The following is a 13,875-nucleotide window of genomic DNA, read 5'->3' as shown; positions in this document are numbered from 1 at the left end:
TAGACATGTGATCTCAACCATGATCAGAGAAGCTTCATTTCTCAATAATCAGTAGTTAATGTAGAGACTTACAACTGTACAAACTGCTGAAAATATAAACAATGTTAAATGGATTTAGTGGTATAATATATATGACTTACATATCATATATATGTATATATATGTATATATGTGTGTGTGCATATACACCCACATATATATATATATATATATATATATATATATATATATATATATGTGTGTGTGTGTGTGTGTGTGTGTATAAAGAAGAAGACATGGAATTGGAGACAGGATTATTGGAGGATCCAGGTGGCCTGGCATGAAGGAAATGGGGAGAAAAAAAGATTAAAAATATATTATATACATGTATAAAATTCTAAAATAAAATGAAAATGCTACTATGTGGGAACTTCCTAAAATACATGTATGCATGCATGCACTTAAGACTTTAAGTGGAGTTACCATATAATGGGGTAAGAATAGCTCTCCTAGATTTGACAGGCTAACAAATTAAAAACCTAATGCCAAGAAAGGGCCACTCCATTTGCATTGTTGGCAGTGAGGACCCATATACCCTGAAACATAAAGGAATATCAACAATATTATTGGTTACCTTTCATAATGTGGTAGTAAGAGCCTGTTCATGCATATTTAAATCACAGAACATGAAATCAAAATGGTACTCATCAGAAAGCTTCATCCATACTGGCTAGATTTCACAGTACTGAAAGGTTCTATGTGTGCTACCAGAGGGGGGAAAAATTCTCAGTCTTATCCAGCTGCAAATCCTTACATCGATAATGATCCTCAGAAACATGCCCAGTGTTGCAAATGCTGTGGAAATAACCAAACACTGTCTGGTTGGATGTAAGTCCTAGCCCACAAATAAAATCAACACCTAATACTGGTAATAGGACCAAAAACCTATGACTAGACAGGGTACGGGCACAAGTGGAGAATGTTTTATTATTATCATGCTAAATGGGCATAGGTTAAATTAACTCTTAATAGGTTATAGTTATAGCCACTAATCAGCTCATCTCAGTCTTCATCAAAGATGCTTCATGTTTCAGTAAATGGCAATCAACATAGAGACCTACAATTAGTAAATGTGCAAAGAAAAAATTGGCGGAGTTTTCAGACCTAAAAGAGATATCATATTGTAACACCTCCTGCCAAAGATCATGGATCATTACAAAAGAAATGGCAAAAATATTATCAGATGCAGAGATGGTAATTGATCACAAGAAAACAGTATTTTCCAGAAAAAACAGAAAATTAATACATATGAAATCATAGAAATTGAATCAACATGCAGCAGTGCTGCATAATCTAAAGCCAGATAAATCTTTAGAATGAGAGATGTGGTGAGCCTAAAGTCTCACTTATAGCCAAAGAGCTATTGGCAGTTGATAGCTTGAGAGATATGGAGCCAGTTCTCTTCAAAGTTAAGGGCCCTGGTATGTCAAACACACCTTAATAAATGTTCACATGCCCAAGAGTACATGAAAAGATAAATTGGACATGATTTATTTGTTTAAAATAGGGAACAAAGTTGCGAACGTAAGGAAGAGGGTAGATATTGGAGTAATAGAGGGAGGAGTGTCAACACAACCAAATACATAAATAAAATTCTCTAAGAATTAAAAATAAATTATGACAAAATGTTAACAATTTCCCATAAAATAATAACATTGATTCCAAGTCATCTTAATGCCCCATTCCAAATGGGCATGTACATTGGTATACATACTTATAGGCCTTTATTAACATGCATACTTACATACATACGAGACAGACAGACAGTGGTGAGAGAGAGAGGGGAGAGAGAGAGAGAGAAAGATAGAGAGAGAGATCTCATACCATTGGAGGGCATTTTGGAATCTGTGCCTCACCAAAATATTCAGTGATAAAGACATTTTCTTCCTGGCATATTACATAGAGGGACTGAGACTAGACTACTAGTAAAATAAGATACACTATCCCTTTAGTAGCACATGCTGCTTTGGCAAACACAAATATCATTCACTCACACACACACACACTTGTACTCAATTCTGTGCATAATTTTCTTGACAACTCCAACTTAAAATATTAGCATAAGAACACTGAAGCTTACAGTGATAGTACCCAACGAAATGGTGTTCATAATGTAAATGTATTGAAAAAATTATCTGAAAGACTGTTCATTCTAAATTGAGTCTGTCAGAGACTGGATATGAAATATGGTATATCTGTATACAACCCAGCATAACCATATTCTTCCTGTATGCATTTACAGAGAAAAGCTGAAATGGTTAGAATAGTACTACATTCATACTTCCTTCCTAAGTAATACATAAAATAAAACCTCCATTTTCAAAGGACTGTGCATGTGTTAGCTCCTCCTGTTTCCGATATTCTACATGTATTAGGCAAAATGTGATTTCTTCCAAGAGCTTTCTCTGTTCGTTTTATATTTTATGTTACCCTTTTCTCACTGCCAGGATTTACTCACAACTCCAGAAAGAACATTTCACAATTGTATCTATTTCTGCTCAAATCAGAATCCAGGATATTAGTTTGTATGACATGTCTTTTGCAGTAAAGTAGAAACTCCTTAATGAGAAGGAAGTGAACCTGCTTGCCTTTAAATCAAGCTAGCTTAAAGACTGGTGCCTATAAAAGCAACCGTTTGTTGTGACTTAGTTCTTATAGTTGGGTGAGTAGGTCCTCTCAAGACTCCATCTACACTCACCAGCATGTGGCCCCATTCTTTAAAATGGTCACCAAGCCACTGGTTTTCAGCTTTACTTGCAGGGTTAGCAGTAGGTACTGACTGTTTTCAGAGTGCCTAATCCTCTTCCATTGGCCTCTCAGCCCTGAGATAGACAGCCTTCCTATATACAGCCCAGGGAGAGATGAAAGCCTCTCTTTGGTAGTATTCCTTCAAACAGTATCATCTGCATCTAATATTATTGGTGAAAACACCTCAAAAAATTATCCCATATTTAAAATGAGAAGAAGAAAAAAAAAAAAAAAAAAACCAAGGATATAGTGATTGAACTGGCAAACTCATCTAGAAAAGAAGCATGAGGAATGGAAAAAGAAGCTAAGTACCTAGCAATAAAATAATGAAAACTCCTCATGACATATTGATATATTCATAGATCACTCAGTCATCATTAGAGCAATTTCTTGCAGTAGATAGAAATTATTACAAGGACCCACAACTTGACAATGATTGTAAGAATCTTTGGAACACTCAGGCATAAATAGGATATTTTTATCTAACTTCTCCCCTAAAGACTCAGAAATATATGAGGATGAAAAGGCAGAATGATAATCTGAACCAGAGGTGATAGATCACACACACACACACACACACACACACACACACACACACCATCACCAACACCACCACTACCACCACTACCACCAACAGAAAACAACAATGATAAAACTGTGACTTCTAGAAGAAACAGGGGTTATGCAAATATAAGTGCACATTGACTGAATCAGCACAAGACCTACACAAGTTCATGTCAGATGAAATTCCAACAGAGAGAGGGTAAGAGAACACAAAGTCCCATTCCTAATCAAAAAGTTGTTTTCAAATAAGTTTTCCACAGTGGAATGTCATCAAGTATCATTTGTACTCAAGGAAAGGTCCCATCCTCAGAATTAGTTGGCCAACACAAATGGACTTCATGCTTTTCTGTAATTTCATTTGATTGCTTTGAATTAGTTTTTCTTGTCTTTAGTTATTATTATTATTATTATTATTATTATTATTATTCCACCTCTGCCTCCTAGTATTCATCTTCTTGAGAGGGAGAAAGAATGCAAAATTGGGTGGATAGATGAGGAGGACCTAGAAAGAGTTGAGGAGAGCAAAGGAATATGATCAAATTATGTTGCATAAAAATCTCAGTAACATGATTACCCAAGCAAGAAGTGGAACAAGTAAGACACCAATAAACATAATAAGTGAACAGAGAGAAGCCGTAATATATCAACCCTACATGAAGAACTATAGGCAACTAAGGAAATTTGGGAAATAGAGGGATGGCCTTGTCCAAAGAATGTATATATTTATATACATATATGCATGCAATAACAACTAGTGAGAAAAGAGACCATGTACTTGTAGGACTGCGGAGGGCTATATGGAAGGTTTGGGAGCTAAGAAATGGAACAGAGAAATGCTGTAAATAAATTATAATCTCAAATATAAAAAAATTAAAGATATATTATATGAAAACACAAGCTTTGAAAACCAATAAATACAAAAAAGGAGGACATGTAGCAATAATTTTACAGCAATTTACCAAAGCAAACAAACAAAAGACTGTCTACAGCAAATAAAGAAGTCAAAATTATTTTTGGAAATTTCACCTATTCATTCACTCATCTAACAAACATTTCCTAAGTACTTACAAAGAAATTTTGCACCTGTCAGATACTTTGGACATCAGTAAATAATTAGCATAGTGATCTCCAAGTGTACAACATAAGAATACATCAATAGAAGAAATTAAAAAATAAGTTCTTTTGAATGATCAATCAGGTAGTTTAATCAGGGCCAGCCATATGACAATGGGATTGGAAATCTATATTGGATTTTAATGGGGCCATTAATGGGTACATGACTGAAGGAAATGATATCCTTACTTATTGAATCTTTTAGAAGTAAGTAGCTCAGCATTGGGGTATAGTGTTCTTCAGTTCTTCCTCTATTTATGCCTAGTTGTTGATTAGACGATTTTTATGCAGTCTCCAGTGCAGGTGTTTGTAACTGCTGTGAGTCTTTGCTTGGCACAGCTGTGCCCAGAAGACTTATTTCACAGACCTTCTTATTTGTTGACTCAAAAATAAGAGAAAAGCACCTGAAATGACTTTGGGGGTCTTTAGGACCTCTATGAAGAACAACCCAATAGAACGTATCCCTCTTGTGACTGAAGATTTTTAATTAATCCATGGCTTCTGGTAGCAGTTTTTTCCAGCTATGCAGAGTATCTTCCTCTTAATGTATATATTATATGTAAGTTAATATATATTAATAATAAGTTAATATATATAAATATGTATATAAGTTATATCTTTTTAATTTGGTTAGAAGATACCAGTTTTCCATTTGGATCATTCATATATCTTTCATTTTGGTTTTCCCATTACCACATCTTAAAATGCCCAAAATACTGGAGGGATGAGACATTGAAATTTAGGATTCTATGCCTGGACTAAAATTACAGTTGTATCCTAAGAAGTTTCAGCTACAGGCACAGAAAAATAGAAAAAGTCACAGAAGGCAAATGAAAATAATTAGGATGGATGAATGATGAAAAATGAAATCTGAAAATCTTTGAAGAAAGAGAATTTCAGGAATCAACATCAGCATCAATTAAGAGATTTCAACTAGAAAATAATCAAGATATTCAGTAAGTAAAAGGATATTGAAATATCACTATTTGCAGATGATATGATAGTATATATAAGTGACCCTAAAAATTCAACCAGAAAACTCCTAAATCTGATAAACAGCTTCAGCTCAGTAGCTGGATATAAAATTACCTCAAACAAATCCGTGGCCTTTCTCTACACAAAGGATAAACAGGATGAGAAAGAAATTAGGGAAACAACACCTTTCACAATAGTCACAAATAATATAACATACCTTGGTGTGACTCTAAATAAGGAAGTAAAAGATCTGAATGACAAGAACTTCAAGTCTCTGAAGAAAGAAATTGAAGAAGATCTCAGAAGATGGAAAGATCTCCCATGCTCATGAATTGGCAGAATTAATATAGTCAAAATGGGTATCCTTCTGAAAGCAATCTACAGATTCAATGCAATCTCCATCAAAATTCCAACTCAATTCTTCACTGAGTTAGAAAGGGTAATTTGCAAATTCATCTGGAATAACAAAAAACTTAGAATAGTTAAAACTGTTCTCAACAAAAAAAGAATCTCTAGGGGAATCACCATGCCTGACCGCAAGCTGTACTACAGAGCAATTGTGACAAACACTGCATGGTACTTGTACAACGACAGACAGGGAGATCAATGGAATAGAATTGAAGACCCAGAAATGAACCCACACACCTATGGTCACCTGATCTTTGACAAGGGTGCTAAAACCATCCAGTGGAAAAAAGACAGCATTTTCAAAATATGGTGCTGGCACAAGTGGAGGTTATCATGTAGAAGAATGTGAATTGATCCATTCTTATCTCCTTGTACAAAGCTCAACTGTAAGTGGATCAAAGACCTCCACATAAAACCAGAGACACTGAAATTTATAGAGGAAAAAGTGGGGAAAACCCTCAAAAATATGGGCACAGGAAATATTCCTAAACATAACAGCAATGGCCTGTGCTGTAAGATAAAGAATCAACAAATGGGCCTCATGAAATTGCAAAGCTTCTGCAGGGCAAAATATACTGTCAATAAGACAAAAAGGCCACCAACAGATTGCGAAAGAAATTTTACCAATTCTAAATCTAATAGGGGACTAATATCCAAATATATACACAGAGCTCAAGAAGCTGAACTCCAGAATTTCAAATAATCCCATTTAAAAATGGGGTACAGAGCCAAACAAAGAATTCTCAACTGAGGAATACCGAAGGGCTGAGAAGCACTTGAAAAAATGTCAACATCCTTAATCATTAGGGAAATGCAAATCAAAACAACCCTGAGATTCCACCTCACACCAGTCAGAATGGCTAGGATCAAAATTTTCAGGTGACAGCAGATGCCGGTGAGGATGTGGAGAAAGAGGAACACTCCTCCATTGCTGGTGGAATTGCAAACTGGTACAAAAACTCTGGAAATCAGTTTGGTGGTTCCTCAGAAAACTGGACATAGTACTACTGGAAGATCCATCAATACCTCCACTGGGCATATACCCAGAAGATGTTCCAACAACAGATGTCCCTCAACAGAGGAATGGATACAGAAAATGTGGTACATTTACACAATGAAGTACTACTCGGCTATTAAAAACAATGAATTTATGAAATTCTTAGGCAAATGGATGTATCTGGAGGTTATCATCCTGAGTGAGGTAACTCAATCACAAAAGAACTCACTTGATATGCACTCACTGATAAGTGGATATTAGCCCAGAAACCTAGAATACCCAAGAAACATCTTCCAAAACACAAGAAAATCAAGAAGGAAGACCAGCTCATGGATACTTCATTCCCCCCTAGAATAGGGAATAAAATATCCCTGGAAGGAGTTGCAGAGACAAAGTTTAGCGTTAAGATGAAAGGATGGACCATCCAGAGACTGCCCCTCCTAGGTGTCCATCTCATAATCAGCCACCAAAGGCAGACACTATTGCATACACCAGCAAGATTCTGCTGAAAGGACCCTGATATAGCTGTGTCCTGTGAGGCTTTGCCAGTGCCTGGCAAATACAGAAGTGGATGCTCACAGTCATCTATAGGATGTAACACAGGACCCCCAATGTAGGAGCTAGAGAAAGTACCCAAGGAGCTAAAGGCAACCCTATAGGTGGAACAACAATATGAACTAATCAGTATCCCCAGAACTCGTGTCTCTAGCTGCATATGTAGCAGAAGATGGCCTACTTGGCCATCAGTGGGAAGAGAGGACCCTTGGTCTAGCAAACTTTATATGCCCCAGTACAGGTGAAAGCCAGGACCAAAAAGTGGTAGTGAGTGGGAGCAGGGCATGGGGAGGGTATAGGAGACTTTTGGTCTAGCATTTGAAATGTAAATGAAGAAAATATCTAATAAAAACAAAGAAAAAAAAAGTACATCGATGATCTACAAAGGCATGGAGTATTCACCCTTTTTTTAAATAAAACTTAGGATGTTTTTCACTTCCCTGTATCTGTAGATGACTCTGTGTGGAATACTATTTGAATTGTTGATAATTTGAAAGATAACTCCTGGTACCAAAATAATCACTAAGTCTTAATATAACCATTTTAACAATGCACAGTCAAATACATAAATGAAGGAAAGTGAGAAGGCTTTCATAGAGGTATGAAATATAAATATATCACAGTAGAGAATTGTAATAAATTGGCTTTAATGCTATTTGTGTTAATTCAGCTTCCAAAATCTCATGAGATTTCTCGGGTCTGGTGTGAGACCTTGATGGTCCCTGGTGCCAGCTGGTTCTTTTTAGTTTTATTATTAGATATTTTCTTTATTTAGATTTCAAATGTTACCCCCTTTCCTTGTTTCCCCCCTGAAAACTCCATCCCCTTCCCCCTCCCCTGCTCACCAACCCACACACTCCTGCTTCCTGGTCTTGGCATTCCCCTACATTGGGGCATAGAGCCTTCACAGGACCAAGGGCCTCTCCTTCCATTGATGAGCAACAAAGCCATCCTCTGATATATATGGGGCTGGTGCCATGAGTCTCTCCATGTGTACTTTTTGGTTGGTGGTTTAGTCCCTGGGAGCTCTGGGGGTACTGGTTAGTTCATATTGTTATTCCTCCTTTGGGGCTTTAAATCTCTCCTTGGGTCCTTTCTCTAGCACCTCCATTGGGGGGGCCCTATGCTCAGTCCAATAGATGGGTGAGAGCAACTACCTCTGTATTTGTCAGGCACTGACAAGTCTCTCAGGCTCCTTTCAGCAAGCACTTGTTGGCATCCACAATAGTGTCTGGTTCTAATCAGTAAATAATATTTCCAATGGCCAATGGCTGGCCAGTAAGACAGAGACAGGACTTTAGATTTCCTGGACAAGGAACCACAGAAAGAGGGAGGAGTTAGAACTGTCATGACAGAAGAACAAAAAGATCAACCCTGAAAGCTGCAGGAAAGAAAGCATACAATTTGTAAGAATCGGCACTCAAGAGCCACTCTCCCCCCATTGGTTCTGGGGTAGCAGAGATAGAATATAGATTTTAGAAATAATAATTCAGTAATATTGGAGGGTAGAGTGTGCTAGCGGCGGGGAGGTTTATAAAGGCCAGCCATTGCACTAAGTCTATTAAAAATAAGGCTGTGTGTTTGTGTCTTTCAGGAATCCAAAACATTTGGGCGGGTGTAGAGGTGGTGCAGGCCCCCACCAGGAAGTTTAGAGAGATTAGCAATTTACCACTTCAGGGAATATTATATAACCACAAGTTATGAAATGGAATAGTTAAAAAATGTGTAATTTTCAAATCAATAAATTTGCTATTAGCTATTGTGAACATGTTCTTCTGCATAAAATGAGTTAATAGAATACCAGGATATGTCTTCCACCAAAATAATTTCTGATATTCACTGCTTAATGATTAGGATTTAAAGGGGAAATAGATTCCTATATTATTTTGTATGTAATACATACATGAAATTATTATTTCTACCCTTCCTAGTGTTTATAATCTATTTTTCCAACTATTTCAAAAATTTCAAGCATGATATTCTGGCTGTTTTGAATTTTCCCTAGAACAAGTTGCTTTTTAGCAAAGGACTATTCCACATTATAAAAACTGTGAAAGGTAGATTGAAGAGAGGAAAAAATGGAGCTGAAAACACACAACAAGAATGCACTGGAAATAAAAATGAAAAACCATTGTGCCTTGGAGACTCACTCAGCAGGGACCGTACACTCCTTGTGTTTTAGTCAGGGTTTCTATTCCTGCACAAACATCATGACCAAGAGGCAGGTTGGGGAAGAAAGGCTTTATTCAGCTTACACCTACATACTGCTGTTCATCACAAAGGAAGTCAGGACTGGAACTCAAGCAGGAGCTGATGCAGAGGCCATGGAGGGATGTTACTGGCTTGCTTCCCCTGGCTTGCTCAACCTGTTCTCTTATAGAACCAAGACTACCAGCCCAGAGATGGCACCACTCACAAGGGGACCTCCCCACTTGATCACTAATTGAGAAAATGCCTTGCAGCTGGATCTTGTGGAGGCATTTCCCCAACTGAAGCCCCTTTCTCTGTGATAACTCCAGCCAGTGTCAAGGTGACACAAAACTAGCCAGTACACCTTGTCAGTGAACTTTGACAATGATCCCTCACAATCCCTGCCTATCTCCAGAGACTTGCTAGAAGCAACTTTACCATAAAGCCTGCACTTGGCTTGTGGTCCCTTCATGACTCCTGCAATGTAGTTCTTCCCATAATTACTTCCCAGTTCCTCAAAATTACTCAGGATATATGGGTATTTGTATGTGTGCACTCCACCCACCACCTTCCCAACCTCTGTCTTTGGCTTCTCCCAACACACATAGCAAACTGATTCTCAGGGTCTGCAGCTTCTAGGTAGAGTAACTTCTCAAATGTCTGGGAATTATAACACAAACAAAAAGGGTGTGTTTATAACCCATATATTTTCTTATACAACTCAAGCTAATATTACAATAACCTTTTTTCTTCTAGGCTACCAATATTTTCTGCTTACGTCACTCTCTCTATTCAGATCTTGTCATGTAAAATGTAGTAAGATTTTTGTAAAGAGGAAACAAGTAGAGAAATTAGTTTTAATAAGAAAACTATGTTTTTATAAGTCATTGTACTTTCAGCATGTAGCTTATAAATATTGCAATGTAATTCATCCAGGGAAGTTTGTAAGTTACCAGAAACCTTTTGAAATTTGAAACAGAAAATTAAAAGTTTGTGTGCTTTTTAAATTCATTTCCTGAGCCCTCAACTATGTAATTGAGGCAAGAAGTGAAAAACAGCAGGTCAGGTTCCCACTTCTCTTGAAATGTTATCACAATTTAACAGAATAGAAAAGGGGCATGCCTGTGATATGCTAATGACTTCAAACTGGGAAATGTGTGAGTTTCCAGACCTATGCTATGCTCATTAAAACCTTAAGACTAAGAAAAAAAAAAGTTCACTTTGGTCTCTCATGTAAAGCAGAAGTTTCTTTGCCCTTCCTGTTTCCTGTTCTTATGTGTACTGTCCCAACCTCCTTACAGTTTATTGTTGTTCTGTATTTTAACACAATTCCCCTCCCTTTTTGCTATAACTTCCCTATTAACCATATTTATTCTTTTCAGCAAACTTCTGATTTCCAATATTCATTTCTCTCATGTTTTAGCATACTGCCTATCACAATGCTAATGTTTTGAACCAAAAAATGCAATAGGCTGTGATACATGGGAATTGCTGTCACTGCCACATATTTTATATCATTTTATCCTGAAAGATGGTAGTATTTCAACCAGTTTATACACCTACTTGGATATTCTATATTTTTAAACCTTAAGAGGAAGAAGAAGTCCTTCCTAAACATTATGTGCCCTGTTTCCTCCAAACCTTGCTGTTCCTGAGACTGTAACCATGAACAGGTGAATATCTCTATCCACTATCTTGTATTTTCTGAAAGAGTGTGTGTGAGTGTGTCTGTGATTGTCTGTATGATAAAATCTGATGTTCAGAAAACAAAGGGTTTGAGAAATAAGTATGAGAGGTATCAAAGCATTGAAATAAAATATATATGTTCTTTGAAGGCAAAATAAGAAGCTAGGAATCAACAAAACATAATAGAAAAACTGTCAAAAATTTGAAAAAAATCAGAACACTTTTAAGTGACTATGTAACAAAAACATGTATTCCCTAAAGGCTAAAATTGTGAATCCTAAAAGGGAGATAAAATATCTGAACAGCACTGTTCTAATTTTAAAAAAAAATAACTTTTCTAAGATAAATTGTTATATGTAGAAAACTTGAAAATATGCAAATAAAATATTAAAATTAATAAGTAAGTAAAACTCCTATTCCCCTAAGCAAATAGCAATAATAACAGAATGCCAAGCATAGAAGGCATAAGTAGCAACAATATATTTTTAAGGAAAACCTTATACATAGCTAGTGAGCATTTTTCTGTAATAATGTATGCAATTACTAAAAATTTGTTACCATTACCTAGCCAAGACACAAAAAGAAAAGAATTATATCAGTAATATCTGTCATGAACACATAGAAAAGAAATACTCATAATATCACAGAAATTGGAACAATATATATATGAGTAAGTAAATATGTAAATGACAAAGAAAACGTTATGTAGAAAATACAAGATTGGGTTAATATCAGAATGAAGTTTTAAGAATTATCATCTCAACAAAATGAAGGAAACCACATGTATTAAAATATATTGAAAAAACTTGGTAAAATTAATTCAGAATAGTCACACACATACTTTGGTTGATTGTCTAGTCCCCTGGGGCTCTGGGGGAGTCTGGCCAGTTGACACTGTTGCCTCCCCAGTGGGGCTGCACACCCCCTCAGCTCCTTCATTCCCTTCTCCAACTCCTCTGGGGAACCCATAGTCAGTCAAATGGTTGGCTGCAAGCATCCTCCTCTGTAATTGTCAGGTTCTGGCAGAGCCTCTCAAGGAGACAGACATATCAGGTGCCCTTCAGCAAGCACATCCCAGCATGCACAATGGCATCCAGGTTTGGTGACTATATATTGGATGTGTCTCTATGTGGAACAGTCTCTGGATGGCCTTTCGTTCCGTGTCTGTTCCACACTTTGTCTCCTGATTTCCTCCTGTGTTTTGTTCCTCCTTTAGTATTTAAGAAGCACTAAAACATTCACATTTTGATTTTCTTTCTACTTGGGCTTCATACGGTCTGTGAATTGAATCTTAGGTATTCTAAAATTTTGGGTTAATATCCACTTATCAGTGAATGCATACCATGTGTGTTCTTTTATGACTGAGTTACCTCACTCAGGATGATATTTTCAAGTTCCATCCATTTGCCTGAGAATTTCAAGTCATTGTTTTAATAGCTGAGTAATATTCCACTGTGTTAATGTACCATATATTCTGCATCCATTCCTCTGCTGAAGGACATCTGGGTTCTTTCCAGCTTCTCACTATTATAAATATGGCTGCTATAAACATAGTGGAGAATGTGTCAATGTTACATGTTGGAGCATCCTCTGGGCATAGGCCCAGGTTTGGTATAACTGGGTCCTCAGGTAGTACTATGCCCAGTTCTCTGAGAAACTGCCAGACTGATTTCCAGAGTAGTTGTATCAGCTTGCAAACCCACCAGCAGCAGAGGAGTGTTTTCTTTTTCTCCACATCCTCACCAGTACTTGTTGTTACCTGAGGTTTTGACCTTAGGCTTTCTGACTGGTGTGAGGTGTAATCTCAAGGTCTTTTGATTTGCATTTCCTTGATGACTAAGGATGTTGCACATGTCTTTATGTGCTAATTGGCCATTCAGTTTCCTCAGCTGAGAATTCTGTTTAGCTCTGTTCCCCATTTTTTAAATAGGGTTATTTGGTTCTCTGGAGTCTAACCTCTTGAGTTCTTTGATTATATTTGATATTTGATACTCTACTCCAGTGAAGTTTGCTTGACAGGCCTAATGGCCTGGAAGCAGTCACAAGGCAAAGAGTTTCACTGAAACTCAGGCTCCTGGAATCTTGGCATTCCCATAACATGTATACTCAAATTCTGTCCTTGCATTAGTCAGGTGTATGGGTCTGTGTGCTTTCTTGTATTGATGCCTGCTTCCAAGTAATGATTTTACAAATACTTAAATCAGGTTGAACTTTACTCCCTGGCTTTACTCCATGGTCTTCACCAATCTCCTAGGCAGTCCTTGAAGCTGACACTGAACTTAGAATTCAGTAAGAATCTTATCTATTCAGTAACATTCAAATTTACTTATAGTAGAGTGAAACTAGGCATTAGAATTTACTTGAATAGAGCTAGAAAATCTCAGGGCTAGTCTACATAGTAATTACTTAGAACAATAGCCAAGTCACACCCATACACAGGAATACACAGGCCTAGGAAATAGGTGGGTAGTAGTATTAATCAAGAAAGGGTTAGTACAACGGAATTTTCCTGGTGCAGGTTTTTCACTAGGCCCAGAGGAATAGCTACTCAGGCATTTACTAAAGGACCCCTGGTGGTGGGTTTAACAATAGACTAGCAT

This window comes from Mus caroli, chromosome 3 (assembly GCF_900094665.2).
Source record: "Mus caroli chromosome 3, CAROLI_EIJ_v1.1, whole genome shotgun sequence".
NCBI classification, from domain to species: domain Eukaryota; kingdom Metazoa; phylum Chordata; class Mammalia; order Rodentia; family Muridae; genus Mus; species Mus caroli.
The sequence above is the reverse complement of the archived record's forward strand: the minus strand, read 5'-3'. Positions refer to the sequence as shown.